The sequence below is a fragment of the Ambystoma mexicanum genome, chromosome 9 (assembly GCF_040938575.1).
Source record: "Ambystoma mexicanum isolate Mex_15411 chromosome 9, UKY_AmexF1_1, whole genome shotgun sequence".
Taxonomy (NCBI): domain Eukaryota; kingdom Metazoa; phylum Chordata; class Amphibia; order Caudata; family Ambystomatidae; genus Ambystoma; species Ambystoma mexicanum.
In genome coordinates, this window is record NC_090931.1 from 141,530,502 (window position 1) to 141,547,205 (window position 16,704).

General features: G+C 44.8%; 1 long non-coding RNA gene across 1 annotated transcript in view; it reads left to right on the plus strand.

Moving 5' to 3' along the window:
• LOC138487763 (uncharacterized) overlaps positions 1–16,704 on the plus strand; it is a 167,493-nt gene that overhangs the window by 103,732 nt on the left and 47,057 nt on the right. The window lies entirely within an intron of this gene.

Genomic DNA, 16,704 nt, shown 5'->3' on the forward strand with positions numbered 1-16,704 from the left:
GGTCCAGTCGGGCCGTCTCGGTTCCGTGAGCAGGACGAAATCCGGATTGTCAAGTGCTTAGAATATTTTTAGACGCTAGGAATTTCTGGACTTGGAGGTAGACTGCCTTGGCAAGAATGTTCAGTAGGAAGGGCACGGTGGTTATAGGCCTATAGTTATTCGGATTGGATGGGTCGAGTGAGTTTATTTTTAGAAGAGCGCAAACCCATGCTTCTTTTAGGAAGGAAGTTACTGATCCTGATGCAAGGGAGGCGTTGATGAACGCCATGCTAAAGCGTATAAGCAGGTCTGCACACTCCTTGATAAGGGAGGCTGGGCAGATATCACCTCTGCACATGGAATGTTTAATGTTCTTCATGATTGCTGTAACTTCTGATTCACTGACATCTCTGAACGAGAAGAGTGTTGTGTTGGAGGCCTGCTGGTTAGGGGTGGGTGTTTGGGCAGGCTTGGAGGGGAGTGGATATAGTTGACTAGCTCAGATTTTGATATGAATGGTGTCAAGCTTGTGAAGCATGGCTGCTTGTATGTCTGCTCACCAGGTTCCATTTTTTTGGATGGTTTGTGGGGAATGGAGGGCAGGAGTTTCTAGCTCCCTGAAGATGGTGAATATGTCTTTGCAGTTGGATCTGGCATTGGCGATTCTAGTATTGAATGAGTTGGCCTTGGCGAGGATAATTGCTTTTTTGTATTCGTTGGACGGTTTGTTAAATTCAAGTTTGTCTGCTGAGTCAAGTTGGTTGGTTTGCCACTTCGATAGGGCTGCATGCTTTTTAGCGCGCAGGGATGAGAGTTCAGGAGTGAACCATGTGTTGGGGTGTTTGGTATGTTTGGTTTTGCGGAGGGTTAGGGGGCAATGGCATCAATTGCTTCAGTCAGAATGGTGTATAGGGTGAGGGGGAGAGCATTAGGGTCTTTGGAGAAGGGGGCCAATAAGGCTGCGACCTTAAGGTAGGGGTTAGTCTTTCCTTACTGAGGAGGCGTTGTTAGGTAGAATTATATGCAGTACCCTTTGGGAACACTACACACAATTAGGACTACAAGTGACAGTACAATTTCACTTTTGGTACAAGCCTGTACTACGCGGTTATAGTGGTAGCAGTAGCAGAGCAGCCAGACACATCTCAAGAGTAAGTGAGCAGTACAAGGAGTTACACAAAGGGACAGCAATTACTATGGTTCAGGCAAACACTGACTCAAGGTTTTTAAGTAAAATAATATATATTTATTTACTCAACAGTTGTATAACATTTCACTTATTCTAAGCAAGTTAAAAATCACAATCATAAATACACCACACCACTTCCCTTAAAGTCCAGACAAGTTAAGCTCCCAAAATGAAGTGGGAGCAAAATGGCACTCCAGCAATTTAAAAGGGAGGAAAAGACAAAGTTATTAGAAATTAGGCAAAACCAACAGGTACGTACTCAGGGCAATTTGAACAAGAGAGACTACAGTGAGGAGATCAGATAGAAAAGGCTTAGGGACAAAGCCAGTAGGACAAAAGTCTTTTTCTCAAGATCACACAATTTAGGGTAGTTTGCGGTAAAGTTCGTGGCACAGATTCTGGATGAGGCTGGTTGGTAGAAAAATTAGTTCAAAGAGAAGAGAAGGACAAGCCCTCGGATTGGAGAAAGATTTCAAACACTTTCACCACGGCTGAACGAAACGCACAACCGGATTTGCACATACCTTAAAACTGAGAGGGAACTGTAGCTGAGGCGGACGTTCCTGGTGGTTGCTGCAGGCTCACAGTTCATGAAGCGACTGTCGGACTGACATGAAGTAGCGACCAGAGGAGGGGTCCTGGCTTGTAGTTTGGGCAAACTGGTTGGTCCCACCAGCTCAAGGGAAGAAGTTTCCTGGAGGATCTTCTCTGTCGTCGGATTCAGAGATTCGGACCTGCAGTAGGGCTTCACCAGGTGGTTCAGTCGTTGTAGGGGACCTCTTCTTCCAGTTCCTCATTGGTTATTTCGTTCCAGTGGCGACTTTTTATGCAGTTTTCCCCCATTCATGCAGCCTGGCTGTCAATCACACTACATGGTGGCTGGCCACGCAAGGCCAGTCCCCTTAGCCAATCAGACAAGAGTGCAACTTGGGTTACCAAGGAAACCCATGGCAGGGGTCCGATGATCCCTCCCTCACATCCTGCCTACCTAGTCTATCAGGCTCCTTAAGGAGGGCTTCTGTGCAGAAGACCGCGAAAAGACAGAGAACAAAGGAATCATCCCTGGTTTAGCACGTAGAGAAAAACACGAGAAAGACTTTAACAAAAAGAAATGGCGAAATAAACCCACCCGGAACCAAAATAAAATGTATTTGGTCAAGCAGGTTTATGTTCGAGGCTAATACAATAGCCTGGAACAATACCAAGTTTATATAAGATAATCACGGTAGAAAAGTTAGGGTAGTTACCACTGCCACCAGCCAACTCTTAATGTTAAGGGAGCGAAACAAGGCTCCAAGAATACAGACAAAAAGGGATGAGTTAACCCTTTCTAATACTGCATGTAAAATGGGGTGTAATGGGTCTGTGGTTTAAAGTGACTATATAAAGTTAATGGCAACTTTACCGGTTTCTGGGGGACAGTAGTCAGCCGCAGAAAAATGGAGTCAGTGGGAAATCTCAAATACAACCCTGTGTCACTGCACTGAAGGTGCTGTGTAACACACACAAAAAGTGGTGCACATGGAGTAGTTGAGGCTCCAGTGCCCAATATCACACAAAACGTGAAAAAACACTTACAGCAAAACACATGTAAGAGTGGGAAAAAGGCTCACACTCTTACCAGGTGAAAAAAATAAATCCTAGAAATCCAGCAAAGCTGCTGGGGGACTCATTCGGTAGGGGAAACCAGCCATTTATGAGAATTCTCCCTAACAGTGCTTCTTGTGGAAGCAGAGGTGAGAGGCATGGCGGTTGCTTTTTGGAGCTTCAGAGGGGAGAGGGTGAAGAGGATGAGGTGGTGATCAGTCTATGGTAGGGGAGTTGGCTATGATAACCGTTGTGCAGTTGTGGTGGGCTATCCAATCGATGGTTCAGCCTTTGTTATGGGTTGGATTAGAAATGGAGTGTGAGAAACCAAGTGTTTCTAGTGCCTTTGCTAGGGCTTTGGCTGGGGAATCGTTTGGATCAAATAGTCCTACATTAAGATCGCCTGCTAGGACCTTGGAAGTGGTTATGAGGTTGTCAGATAAGAGGTGTGTGATGATAGGTTGAAAGTCAGCTGGAGGGCCCGGGGGCAGTAGACAATGTGCAGTGTGATAGTGCAGTTGTGTGAGGTTGTGATTTTGAGGGAGACTATTTTATTTGGATGAAATGTTACAGTAATCCCAGACATATTGTTTTATTTGATTGGAATGATATAATAATCCCACATATATTGTTTTAATTGATTGGAATGTTACAGTACTCCCAGACATATTGTTTTATTCGATTGGTATGATATAGTAATCCCACATATATTGTTTTAATTGATTGGAATGTTACAGTAATCCCAGGCTGACTATTCTGGTTGATTGACATGTTACAGTAATCCCAGGCAGACTATTTTGTTTGATTGAAATGTTACAGTAATCCCAGACATATTGTTTTAATAGATTGGAATGTTACAGTAATCCCAGTTACAGTAATCCCTGACAAATTGTTTTAATTGATTGGAATGTTAGAGTAATCCCAGGCAGACTGTTTTAATTGATTGGAATGTTACAGTAATCCCTGACAGATTATTTTTGTACAGTACTGGCCTGTCTTCAGTGAAAGGATTGCTTTCTCGCTTTCTGGTGGCATTCAGTAGCCCATTAACAACCCGACTGTGCGCACTACCAAAACAGGGGATAATATACTACGGTTAGAAAAGAAGACCTTTCATGCAGAACTTCACGCCCACTTCCTAAGGGAATATCTGAAGGCAAGCATAATTCCAAATGGCCTCATAGTTAGAAATACCCCCTGTTTATTCCTTGATGACAAAGAATACGTCACAAACTTTAGCTGCATTGCCACAAAATGCAGTCACGACCTAATGGTCCTTACAATTACAACGGCCCAGTGAATTAGCCACCAAATGCAAAAAGAGCTTGAAAGCGAGGAGGCTAAATTCCAAACCAGCACTACCATCATAGATGCCAAAATTCAATTATTGGACTTAAATAAACAATTTGAGGACTTCAAAGCAACCGCACTTGCCAGAAAAACAAAAAAACTCCAGAAGGATATTAAAGATTTCCAATTAGACTTAATATATCCCTCTATTTCAGACAACTATCTGGCTATTCAGAATCAAGGAGGCCCTATGGGTCCCCTCCCATTAAGACAACAGAGAAATCGTCGTAAAGGGGTCATTTTTTCTGGATCCAGCAGCCTCAGACGATCAATCCAGACAACAGATAGGCCAACCACAATCACATTTTGCATATCCACCACCACCTATTTTTCCTTTTTTAGGGGGGGTGGTTTTGGGAACTCCCAATGGGGTCACCTTCAATAGGCTTCCCTGCAAAGAGGAGGAAGACCAGGCTTCCGCTCAAGACTACGCAGGCAGAGACCATAGGTCTGAATGTGATCATCAACCCACACCCATATTTAATCTAGCAGGCACTGACCCTACAGAGGCACAAACGTCAGTATTGATGAAGGGATTATCTTTTGTACCAACCACTAACACAGACTGGTACGACTCGGAAATGGAAGTCTGTGCTTTCCTTAGAAAAGTGAGACTCTGTACCTTCTTTAAAGAACATTCTCCAAATTCCGAGGACCAGGAAGGTGACACAGGTTTACACAAACCCTTGTCTTTTACCCCTTCAGATAATCAAGTCCCCATTGAATTTTTAAGGTTTGAAAAGTGCATCCTACAAGACCTAGCGAAACTCAAAAACATAAAGAAGGAAATGGGTGTCCAAAACAACTTAACCTTAAAAGAGAAACAAGCCCCAACATCACTTCAAAACAACAAGGGCATAGTAATCAAACCGGCGGACAAGTGAGGAGGAATAGTCATCATGACTATTACCCAATACAAAGCCATGGTATTGGCCTTGCTGAGTGACAGAGAATGTTACCCATTCTGCGCAAAGACCCAACGAAAGACTTGGGTCAGCAAATTTCGGAAGTGGTAAGTTATGCACTAGAATGGGAGTGGCTATCTCCTAAAGAAGCAGACTTCCTGACTACCCCAGGAGGCAGAACTCCATGCTTCTATGCTCTGCCGAAGATCCATAAGGACCCACATATTCTACCAGGCAGACCCATAGTTTCAGGATGTGGGTCAATCCTGGAGCCCTTATGTAAATTTGTAGATACCTTCCTACAACCCCTCAGTATGAAAACCAGCACGTACCTGAGGGACACTACTCTTGCAATCACCATCTTTGAGGGTATGCCATTTGACCCATCAAACAGATTTTAGTCACCATGGATATCAAGTCTCTTTATTCAAATGTCTCCTTGAGTGGCTCACTAGGGACCCAATACAACATCGGGTCCCTAACAACTTTATTCTGAAACTAATGACAATAGCTCTGCGCAAAAACTTCTTCACATTTGACAGACACATGTATCTTCAGACAAAAGGGACAGCGAAGGGGGAAGCGTTTGCCCCTTGCCAAGCTATCCTTTACATGGCCAAATATGAGGAGGACTATGTGTTTTCCCCACTTAACCACTGGCGAGACCAAGTGGGGCAATGGCACAGGTTCATAGATGACGTGATCTTCATCTTGACAGGTCACTTGAACCAATTACTACAATTTTGGGAATGGTTAAACATGTGCAATCATGACATTCAGTTTACCATAGAACACAGCATGACACATGTCTTCTTCCTGGATTTGACCATTCGGCATCTAAATGGCAGACTTGCATGTGACCTTCACCGTAAGCCGACGGATAGGAATATGTTACTACACCATACTAGTAACCATCCTACACACACGAAAGAAAACTTGCCCTATGGGCAATTCCTGTGTATTCGTAGGAATTGAACCTCAACCAAAGACTTTAAAAGACTCGCATCACTCCTCTCAAGCAGGTTATGGACCAGGGGTTACCCCAAAAAACTACTAGACCAGTCGGTTAAAAGAGCACTTAATTCGAACAGAGAATTGCTCCTGCAACCACTGAATACAACAACTAATGCCAGTGTAGACAGCTTAACCTGTGTGGTCACACATGGCAAAGACACAGCACAGATCAAGAAGATCATTAAGAAGTACTGGCATATTGTCAGACCCAATTTACCAGAAGATCACCCACCAGGGTTGCATACAAAAGAGTGAAGAATATTAAAGAATACTTGGTGCATTCTCTCTTTCAATCAGACTCAGCATATAGGGGGCAAAGAACATTACACCCAATACAAGGGCACCACCCATGCTGTAACTGTGTGGCGTGCCAATTAACCAGTAAGATGAAAACCTTTAAAATTGGACAACGGGAATGGACCATCAAAGACTTCACTAACTTCAAAAGCTCTAATGTTATTTACTGCATTAAATGCCCTTGCGGCTTAAGATATATAGGACAGACAAAAAGAGCCATTAATCTAAGAATATCGGAACACATGTCTAAGATCCGGTGTAAGAGCTTGACAGCACCTTTAGTAACACACTTCCTAGAAGCCAGAAATTCTCCAAATGACTTCACCTGATGGGTATTGGAAATAGTAAAAGGTGGGGCAGACCTTCAACATAGTCTTCTCCACAAGGAATCCAGATGGATTTACCGTCTGGATGCATATCACCAGGGTTTAAATGAAATCTTCCAACCGGTAATACACTGATTATATACACTTTTGGTTTGAGCTGCACAGTCTAGAGATACCTACTATCCGTCCAGGCCTTGCTTAACCACTAGCACTACTCATGTCCACCAGGGGATAAACAAACTCACACAACACTTGCCCCGGGCCCCCCCTTTTCCTTCCCCCTCCCCTTGGTAACAGGAGCATTGACAATCATGCCTGTGTGACCACCAGAATCTTAATATATTGTGTATTCCCTGAGGGTGCAATATCCACACGATTCAAGGAGCTTCCACCAGGGGACTAACAAGCTCACACAACACCCCCAACCTTTGGAAACAGCATCGTTGAATATTGTGCCTGTGTGACAACCAGAGTCTTCTTGTACTGTGTTTTCCCGAAGGTGCAATATCCACAGCATAATTAATTACGACATTTGGATTGTTGATCTGGTTCATCTGCTCCATTACGTAGGTCTGAGGAACACTATGCAGCCACAATGTCTCACATGGCGCTATAGTTATGCACCGCGCCAGCAGGGCGAGCCACTGCCAGCCACGAGACCGAGATGTAATAGACACTGACAGTTGCTGTGACAACAAACAACAACAGAGCCCCGTACCATAGCAAGGTTTCTGCCGGGATCCTGAGCGTCATCTCCATGATAACCGCTTTTAGTTTCAGGCATTCTGCCGCGCGCGCACTTACTCTCCCAGTGCTACGGGCGGAATACGAAGAAGCCACGACCCAGATGCTCTTCTGCCTATAACCTTAAGGTATGTCTGCAAGATCTCCCACTCGATATACCGAGCCGTGATTAGTAATGCCCCAGGACTTGAACACACGATCGAGCTTCCACTTTGTACATTCAAGCGGAGCGTACGCTCGTAGCATGCTACAGCATACCATTATGTCGCCATGCACAATCCATCTGAGTGCGTACACTACCGGCCAGCTGCAAACCATCCTTGTACATATTTGTAGATTTCACTACAACTTTTTGGTAAAACGTGGAAACATTCTTTGATTATACAACTTGATTTTAGCCATAGCATGCCCTACCGTTGTCCCTTCTCGTGGATGAGCTGATGTAATACACCCGTTCTGTTCATTGTTTTAGGAAAAGAGACTAATTATTTCAACATGCCTCTGAGTCACAATCGGCCAGTATGAAATATTGAACTCCAGTTTACAGGTAATCACCAATGTTAGTAACCATGAAAGGCGCTGCAAAAAGAACAGTAACCAACTGGCCGTTCTACCCCGTCATTATATATTCACACAGACATGTAATTGATTACCCTTTTACAGATGTGACTGGTGATCCAATTACTTCTTAAATTATGAAGAGATGTTCCCCTAGCAAACCAGCCAAACCCTTTCTGACCTGACTATTACCAGCTAGGGTGTCTGCACACCTACAGGTAAATATTGCAACATCAGATTTGGGTCTGCAACACACTTTAATGCACTCATTCGTTTTTCTAACAGGCCATATACTATCTTTACCTGTAGGTAGTCCCAAAAAGAGGGGGACCACCAGAGAAAGACCCCTGGGGGTTAGAAATATACAGGCTGCCAAAGAACACAGTAGCCACATAGCGATTAGCTTCCAGGACTGCTTTGTGCTCCACTCCAGACACTACTCGACACTTGGGATTCAAGTACCGGCAGGTAAAATAAAGGCCAGCTACTTAGAGTTTTTAATGTATCCTATTACTGCTAAATATAATGCAGGCACTGATTGAGAGGTTCCCCCCTTTTTTTGATTGCTCTCTATATATTTCCACACAAGGTCTCCAAACTGATGCCCTGTCGAAGGTGGGCCAATTGAGTCTAGTGACCACCGAAACGTGAAGAGATTCATTTGTCATCAAACACCACGTAGTTTGCCATTAAACACCACGTACGTAAAGATATCTTTTACCCAAAGACCCGGACACAAGCCTATTAAAGCATTAGGACACAAGAGGACAACTTGGGAAAACCTCATCCCAATAGCGAACATTTCATATATTGGAATAGTCCTGCTTATTGTTTCAAATTCAGGACTTTACGCTATTTCACCCAGTAAGAAATGGATACTCGGTGACCCTTGATACACCGAGCGATACTTTAACCAATGTGTACAACTAGGAATTGAAGTGTGTTATTTAATTCTTTTCCTTTTGTTTCACGGTTTTGATTACTGTATTTGATGTATGATGACTTAATTTGTTTCCCTCATTTTTCAGATTTCACGCAAATGTTATTTTTGTGATTCTGCAGTGTTACGTCAAACAGCATTTTTTTTTGTTTACAGCAGACGTCAATTAAAATATCATAAGAATGTTCATAGTATATTTGTTCATTTACCCTCTCAGCTAAGATACACCACAACTGAGTGAGTTTTACATTGAGCATGTTTTTCTCCCTCAGCTTTAATTGTCCATAGACATTTACAAATAAGGAGTCTGGACTATTGAAGATTTGAATTGGCACCCGCAAAGAATAGTGGGTTAGTCTCATGGTCAGTTTAACTCTATTTTTGTTCTTCGGTTGGGACACATCAACATCAGCATGCTGGTTTCATTATAGCCAGATGCCCTGACGAGTTGAATGCCAGTTGTAGAACCCTGTATATGGCCAAAGGATCACCATCTAGCCTGACCTGCATGCCGGTCATCATGGTGGCAGTACCTGGGTGACAAGGTGCCCTGGGCCTCGCGGGGTGGGGAGGCCTAGCAGGGTAGAGTTGTGCCATCTTGGCAGTTATATGCACATTTACTTATTTACTGATTACCTTATTTATTTGATTACTTTTGAAGTGCCAGACGCAAGTAAGCCTCGGGGTGCTCAAGTATGCATGCTTCCCAGCCCTTATGTTTCAGGGGAGACATAAACTGATTGCTGGGACCATCGGGTAGGTGTTCTCCACTCCCTTAGCCAGTTAGTACGTACTCCCGTCTATAGGCGCTGACACCTTGAGTAGGGCCATGCTAGGGTGCTACTTGGCTGTAAAAGGAGTGTGATGACAGGCAGATCCCATTGTGTTCCTCGGCTACGCTGTGGATGCTAAGATCACTGCTCTGCCGCCTTCCGCTCGGCTGCTGGGCTGAAGGATAGTATCATCGGACTCAATGCTTTCTGTCCTCTTCTGCTACCCCTCCAATGCTTTAACTAGTATTGAGGCAGACGTGTGTCCCACTGGAGTTATTACTACCCACCCTGGTCTGCGATGGTCAGATCTGCTGAATGTACCCTATTATGTGTCACGTGTTCACTGTACTACATCCAGTCAGTTTGTGCATTCACTATAGCACGTGTACTCTCTTTATCTTTCTTTGGGGAATATGTTGTTTGACAGCATGCAATAATAGAATGTGAAATATATACTGATAGGATTCAGTGCCACCCTGGTGAAGGTGAGAGCTCCGTGAGATTAGTACTCGTCCATATATCTGTGTTTAGATGCCATATCATAGTACCCAATCCTGGGGAGGCCGACTCAGCCTTTCCTTCTCTGCAAGAATGATATTTGTGCCTGCAAACTCTGTTGATGGTCAGACTTACTGTGCAACAAAACAATGTACCTGCAAAAACAGCGCTAGCTATAAAACTAAGGTGCCACTGTTATGGAGCATGTCTATTTACCATCCTTAACGGCGAGCACAATGTGCTCTTTGAAGAGGTAGTTAGTCAAACTGGGACAGTGAAGCCAAACTGCTGAGGCTAATATACCGGTTTTGCCATACAATGTTACAGTAATCCCAGACATATTGTTTTAATTGATTGGAATGTTACAGTAATCCCAGTTACAGCAATCCCAGACATATTGTTTTCATTGATTGGAATGTTACAGTAACCCATTTACAGCAATCCCAGACATATTTTTTTCATTAATTGAAATGTTACAGTAATCCCAGGCAGACTATTTTGTTTGGTTGAAATGTTATAGTAATCCCAGACATGTTGGTTTAATTAATTGTAATGCTACAGTAATCCCAGGCATTTTATTTTAATTGATTGGAATGGTACAGTAACCCCAGCCAGATTGTTTTGTTTTATTTGAATGTTACAGTAATCCGAGAGAGATTATTTGAATTGATTGGAATGTTGCAGCAACCCCAGGCATATTATTTTGTTTTATTAGAATGTTACAGTAATCCCAGACAGATTATTTTAATTGATTGGAATGTTTCAGTAACCCCAGGCAGATTATTTTGTTTTATTGGAATGTTACGGTAATCCCAGACAGATTATTTTAATTGATTGGAATGTTTCAGTAACCCCAGGCAGATTATTTTGTTTTATTGGAATGTTACAGTAATCCCAGACAGATTATTTTCATTGATTGGAATGTTTCAGTAGCCCCAGGCAGATTATTTTGTTTTATTGGAATGTTACAGTAATCCCAGACAGATTATTTTCATTGATTGGAATGTTTCAGTAACCCCAGGCAGATTATTTTGTTTTATTGGAATGTTACAGTAACCCCAGGCAGATTATTTTGTTTTATTGGAATGTTACAGTAATCCCAGACAGATTATTTTCATTGATTGGACAGTACTGGCCTGTCTTCAGTGAAAGGGTTGCTTTACCGCATTATGGTGGCATTCAGTAGCCCATTGACTGCTCTTTCTTTCCATCGGTCCATTTCAGTAGAAGGGTTCCTGGCAGGAGAAATTGCCAAATGTCAAAGGCCACTGGGGATCTTATTTGACCCACGGTCTTTGCTTTTTTATAGAATTTCAAGTACTCTCTTTCACCTCATACATACAACGTCAAACAGCAACTATAAGGAGGTGGATTTATCACACATTTTCCTTTGTCAGCGTATTTAACAATTAAAATAGACAATAAATGTACCTTTCTGTATGACAAGAACTGGGAAACAATGTAGTTAGGTGCCTAAATTGTTTACCTAGATTAAATCACAGCTTCACCTCCACAATTTAACCAAAGTTTGTGATTCTAGGCAAACGATTTAATCTCATTGTATAACCTGTCTAACCTGTCAAAATGTCCATTCAAATATTTTAAAATTCAGTCATTAAGAGTGATTTACTTCTCTCTTGAAACCTACCACGTGCATGACTTAACTGGCTGTAGTGTTTCTTCATATATTATTTTAGTGACCCTTCGTTTATTGCATACTACAAAGAAATGTGTTTCTTGGCTCACGAGTGGCAAACACCACTTGGAGCCATGGCCCTCTTCTAATCACTATCTTTGCTTGGGTATGTGCATCTTCCTGGGAACTTCTACCCTCAATCCAATAGCAATGCTGTGGCATGTCTACCTTGCTTGTTGCTTCCACTCTTCCTCCTGTAACCCTGCTTGACCATTTGTACATTCTGTGAGGCTGCTAATCTGAGTGTTATCTCTATTCTGGTGAAGGTGTATGTTTTTCATATGGCTACTGATATCTGTCCTGCATGTATTCTACAGGAGGTAGACCTTCCGTGTGGCTGCTATCAGTGAACTGAGCCCTGTAGCTATGACAGGACCCACATCCCCTCACTGTGCACTGCTAACGGCGTCCTTGAAATTACACGTGTATTATTCTCATGCTAGCCCAGATAAAGGGAGTTGGGGGATTTAATTGATATCCCATGTTTATTTGATCGCTGCTAGGGGACGGTATCCATCTATGGGTTGTGCTTGGTATGGGCGAGGTTCGCGTACAGAGATTCTTGGATGTCTTGGTTTGTTTGGATTTTAAAAGGGGCCTCAAAAGTGCTTTGGCCCCAAAACCTTAAATATGGAATTTGTGTTGCTTTTTTTGTCACCTTACAGGACATTTCAAGTCACCAAATTACTGCTTAGGTGAAACTCGAGTCGTGGCTCATCACATTAGTCCCCCGCAATGCCAGCTGAAGGGGGAGTCTTTCAAGGGTTCCTCCGAGCTGACGTTGTGGGAGAAGGTGCGGCAGGCGCCCTATTGTAATAAAATGCACCATGCTCTCGTACTGGCGCTGGGCGTTCCATCACGAGAGCAAACACAATTCATGTGCTTTTGCATCGGCACCCTATTGCAGTGATTACCTCCTCGCTCTGGCGTGGGAGTGGGTGGCTTTCATAGCAATAGGGTGCTGATGCTTTTGCATCGGCACCCTATTGCAGTGATTACCTCCCCGCTCTGGCGTGGGAGTGGGTGGCTTTCATAGCAATAGGGTGCTGATGCTTTTGCATCGGCACCCTATTGCAGTGATTAACTCCCTGCTTTAACACCGGAGCGAGGAGTTTAACAGAAATGTGCCCCCCCTCCCGCATTGACCCAGTGGAAGGGGCTTTTGTTTCATTACCCGGGGGCACGGCCACCTCTCAGGCCGGCCCTGGCCTTTTATTGTCGCAGCAATGAGTCCTGTCGTCACTTCCTGCTTCTGTACGTGGGTGTTGCGTCATCTTGATGGTGGCCTCTCATATTCCATCCCTCGTCACCACCACATGGGATTCAGAAAATGGGCTGCCCAAATCTTGCAAAAGCCTATGGCGGGCCATGCCAGCTTGTCTTCGGTTCGAATTCCAGTGCGGGAATCAGTAGTGTGAGCTCCTGCTGCAGAGGAGTCTGGGATTCGGGTCCTTGTGTGATAAACTTGGTGGGTTGAGCACCTACTGCAGTGATGTGTGTAACTGTCGTGTGAGCAGATATTGTAGAGATGTGTGAGTGTGACCTGCATGTCACCAGCTCTAATCCTAGTGTGGGATATCAGTAGTGTGAGCACCTGTTTCAGAGGAGTCAGTGATTTGAATCCCAGTGGGATAAACTCAGTGGGTTGAGCACCTATTGAAGTGATGTGTGTAACTGTAGTGTGAGCAGCTATTGTAGAGATGTGTGAGTGTGACCTGCATGTCACCGGCACTAATCCTAGTGTGGGATATCAGTAGTGTGAGCACCTGTTTCAGAGGAGTCAGTGATTTGAATCCCAGTGGGATAAACTCAGTGGGTTGAGCACCTATTGCAGTGATGTGTGCAACTCTAGTGTGAGCAGCTATTGTAGAGATGTGTGAGTGTGACCTGCATGTCACCAGCTCTAATCCTAGTGTGGGATATCAGTAGTGTGAGCACCTGTTTCAGAGGAGTCAGTGATTTGAATCCCAGTGGGATAAACTCAGTGGGTTGAGCACCTATTGCAGTGATGTGTGTAACTGTAGTGTGAGCAGCTATTGTAGAGATGTGTGAGGGTGACCTGCATGTCACCAGCTCTAATCATAGTGTGGATATCAGTAGTGTAGCACTGTTTCAGAGGAGTCAGTGATTTGAATCCCAGTGGGATAAACTCAGTGGGTTGAGCACCTATTGCAGTGATGTGTGTAACTGTAGTGTGAGCAGCTATTGTAGAGATGTGTGAGTGTGACCTGCATGTCACCGGCACTAATCCTAGTGTGGGATATCAGTAGTGTGAGCACCTGTTTCAGAGGAGTCCGTGAATCGGGCCCTTGTGGGATAAACTCGGTGGGTTGAGCGATTATTGCAGTGATGTGTGTAACTATAGTGCGAGTAGCTATTGTAGAGATGTGTGAGTGTGACCTGCATGTCACTGGCTCTAATCCTAGTGTGGGATATCAGTAGTGTGAGCACCTGTTTCAGAGGAGTCCGTGAATCGGGTCCTTGTGGGATAAACTCGGTGGGTTGAGCGATTATTGTAGTGATGTGTGTAACTATAGTGCGAGTAGCTATTGTAGAGATGTGTGAGTGTGACCTGCATGTCACTGGCTCTAATCCTACTGTGGGATATCAGTAGTGTGAGCACCTGTTTCAGAGGAGTCCGTGAATCGGGTCCTTGTGGGATAAACTCGGTGGGTTGAGCGATTATTGCAGAGATGTGCGCAAGCTGCAGTTTCGCGTTTCCCCCGAACTTAGTAGCCATTCAACTTTTGGCTGTTGATAAAACGAACTCCCTTGTGATCTAAGCGTCTGAATACCTCGTATTGTCTAGTTTGGGCTGCACAGTGATTAATAGCTCATGGGTGTGACTGGCAACAGTGTCTATTGTACTGCAAAGCCACCGCACATCTTGCCTCGCGGACGTTATTCGTGCTCCAACTGTGTTTTTGGACACACGACAAGTGCTTTTTCTGCTGGAATCAGACTGGCTTGGCCGGAGGACAATGCCCTCGTGGCGGGGAGCGAGATGGCAGCGAGGCCGGGTACAGAGCGAGCAGGTGAAAGGAAGCGAGTCTGCAATAATATTGACCGATGGGACTCTGTTCCAGGCGCCGCTCTCACGCTCACCTCTTGCCTGCAAGCCTGTACAAGGTTTCAGCAGCTCGGTGGCTGGGCTCGGGCTTTCTGTATTTTTCCCCAACCATCCTCCCCCCCCCCCAACTCTCTTGGGGCTTTTCTTGAGTATGGCGCGCCACCTACAGGAATGTATGAAATTCGCAGCCACGTTTTCTGCTTGATGAACTGGAGTGATTATCTTTGTTACATTGGCCATAGATACTGAAATAAGTTGAGGACGAGCAGGGATTTCGCTCTTTGAGCACACGGGTTCCTTTCGAAATAGTCAGCACAGCCCCCAGCTCTGTAATTTCTCTCAAATTACTATTACACTCTGGGAAGACCTGTGCTTTGGGTGGGTCTGTCGCAAGGGCGCATTTTCTTCCAGGAAGAACGAATGGAGTAGGGCAGAAAAAGCTAATGGCGGTTTCCAAAGCCCACCCGTCGCCAGCAATCATCTTAGTTATGCAGACAGACGGCTGCTCTGATTAAGGACACATTGAGTTGGCCTTGTCTTAAGGAGGCCTTCGTGCTGGGAGGATAGCTCAGCGGCAACGTGCTCGTCTTGGAAGATAGACAACATGAAGCAGCACAGGTTTCATCCCTGGGTCCGCGCTTAGAAATCTCTGGGTGTTTAAGCGCATTATAAATACGCAGCTAAGACAAAATGAACAATTACGCATCTAAAAAACAAACAATTCCTACAACAGCGCCTTGATGCCCGCGGGCGGTGTGAGCGCTTTAAAAATGCAAAATAAATAAGGAGTGCCTTTTCTCAATCTCTCCCCATCCCACATCTTTCTCAGCCTCCCAGATCCCAACTGCTCACTTTCCTTAGCAATCATCTCAGACAGAGAGGCTAGTGGATGGCTAGTGGATGGAGGGGCGTGATGGCCATTAAACTGAGCGCCCTATTCCCCGGCTGATCTGTAGCATTAAAGCTTCCAGGGCTGGCCCCCTGCTGGTTCAGCGCTGATTCCAGCGTGTGATCAATATCCCCCGACCCCCCCAAAGGCTGCCCCCCTGGGCATTTTTAACATCTCTATCTTCCTGTGACACCTTTACCAGCAACCCCCCTCCCAGAGACATCATTTTAAAAGGAAGACCGGATCAAGGCATCCACTTGTGTACAGCTCACCCTCACTTGCCGAACAGATAGCACACAGAGTTGGGTGCCTGCTTCTGGGGATCTGTCTTCATGCACAGGTCGCATGGCCAATTGCAAGAAGGGCTAACTGAGTGTTTCATTCTTCTGTGCTTGACACTATTGACCGTTCCCTGTCCTTTTTGCCGTGGCCCACGACTGTCTGATTGAAAGCAACGTTATTACCAGGCGACGGTCCTGTTGCTGAAAGGCGTGGAAGGTTATATTTGTTCAGTGGCAGTGCTCACGTGAGCATAGGGGCTCACAGGGTGTGGGCAAGGAGGTATTTGTGAAGACTTTTAAAAGGAGTCTGCACTCTCGCACTGCCCTGTCTACTGGGTCTACACGCACACGCTGCGCTTACTTCACGGCACAGTTACCACCGGCGGTACTCCATCTAATTCACCCAAATCCAGTTTAGAGGCTATGTTCATTCGGCGACGGAGAAATTGCAGCACGCTGTAGGTTTATGAAAGAAGACACTAGCCCTCTACCAATGGAGACATCCACTAGACCAATGTAGACTGCACATCCTCGCAGAACTCTGTTTCACCAATCTTCCAGCATTCCAACGTGGCAGAATCAGCGCTATACAGTGTGTAGGGTGCCGG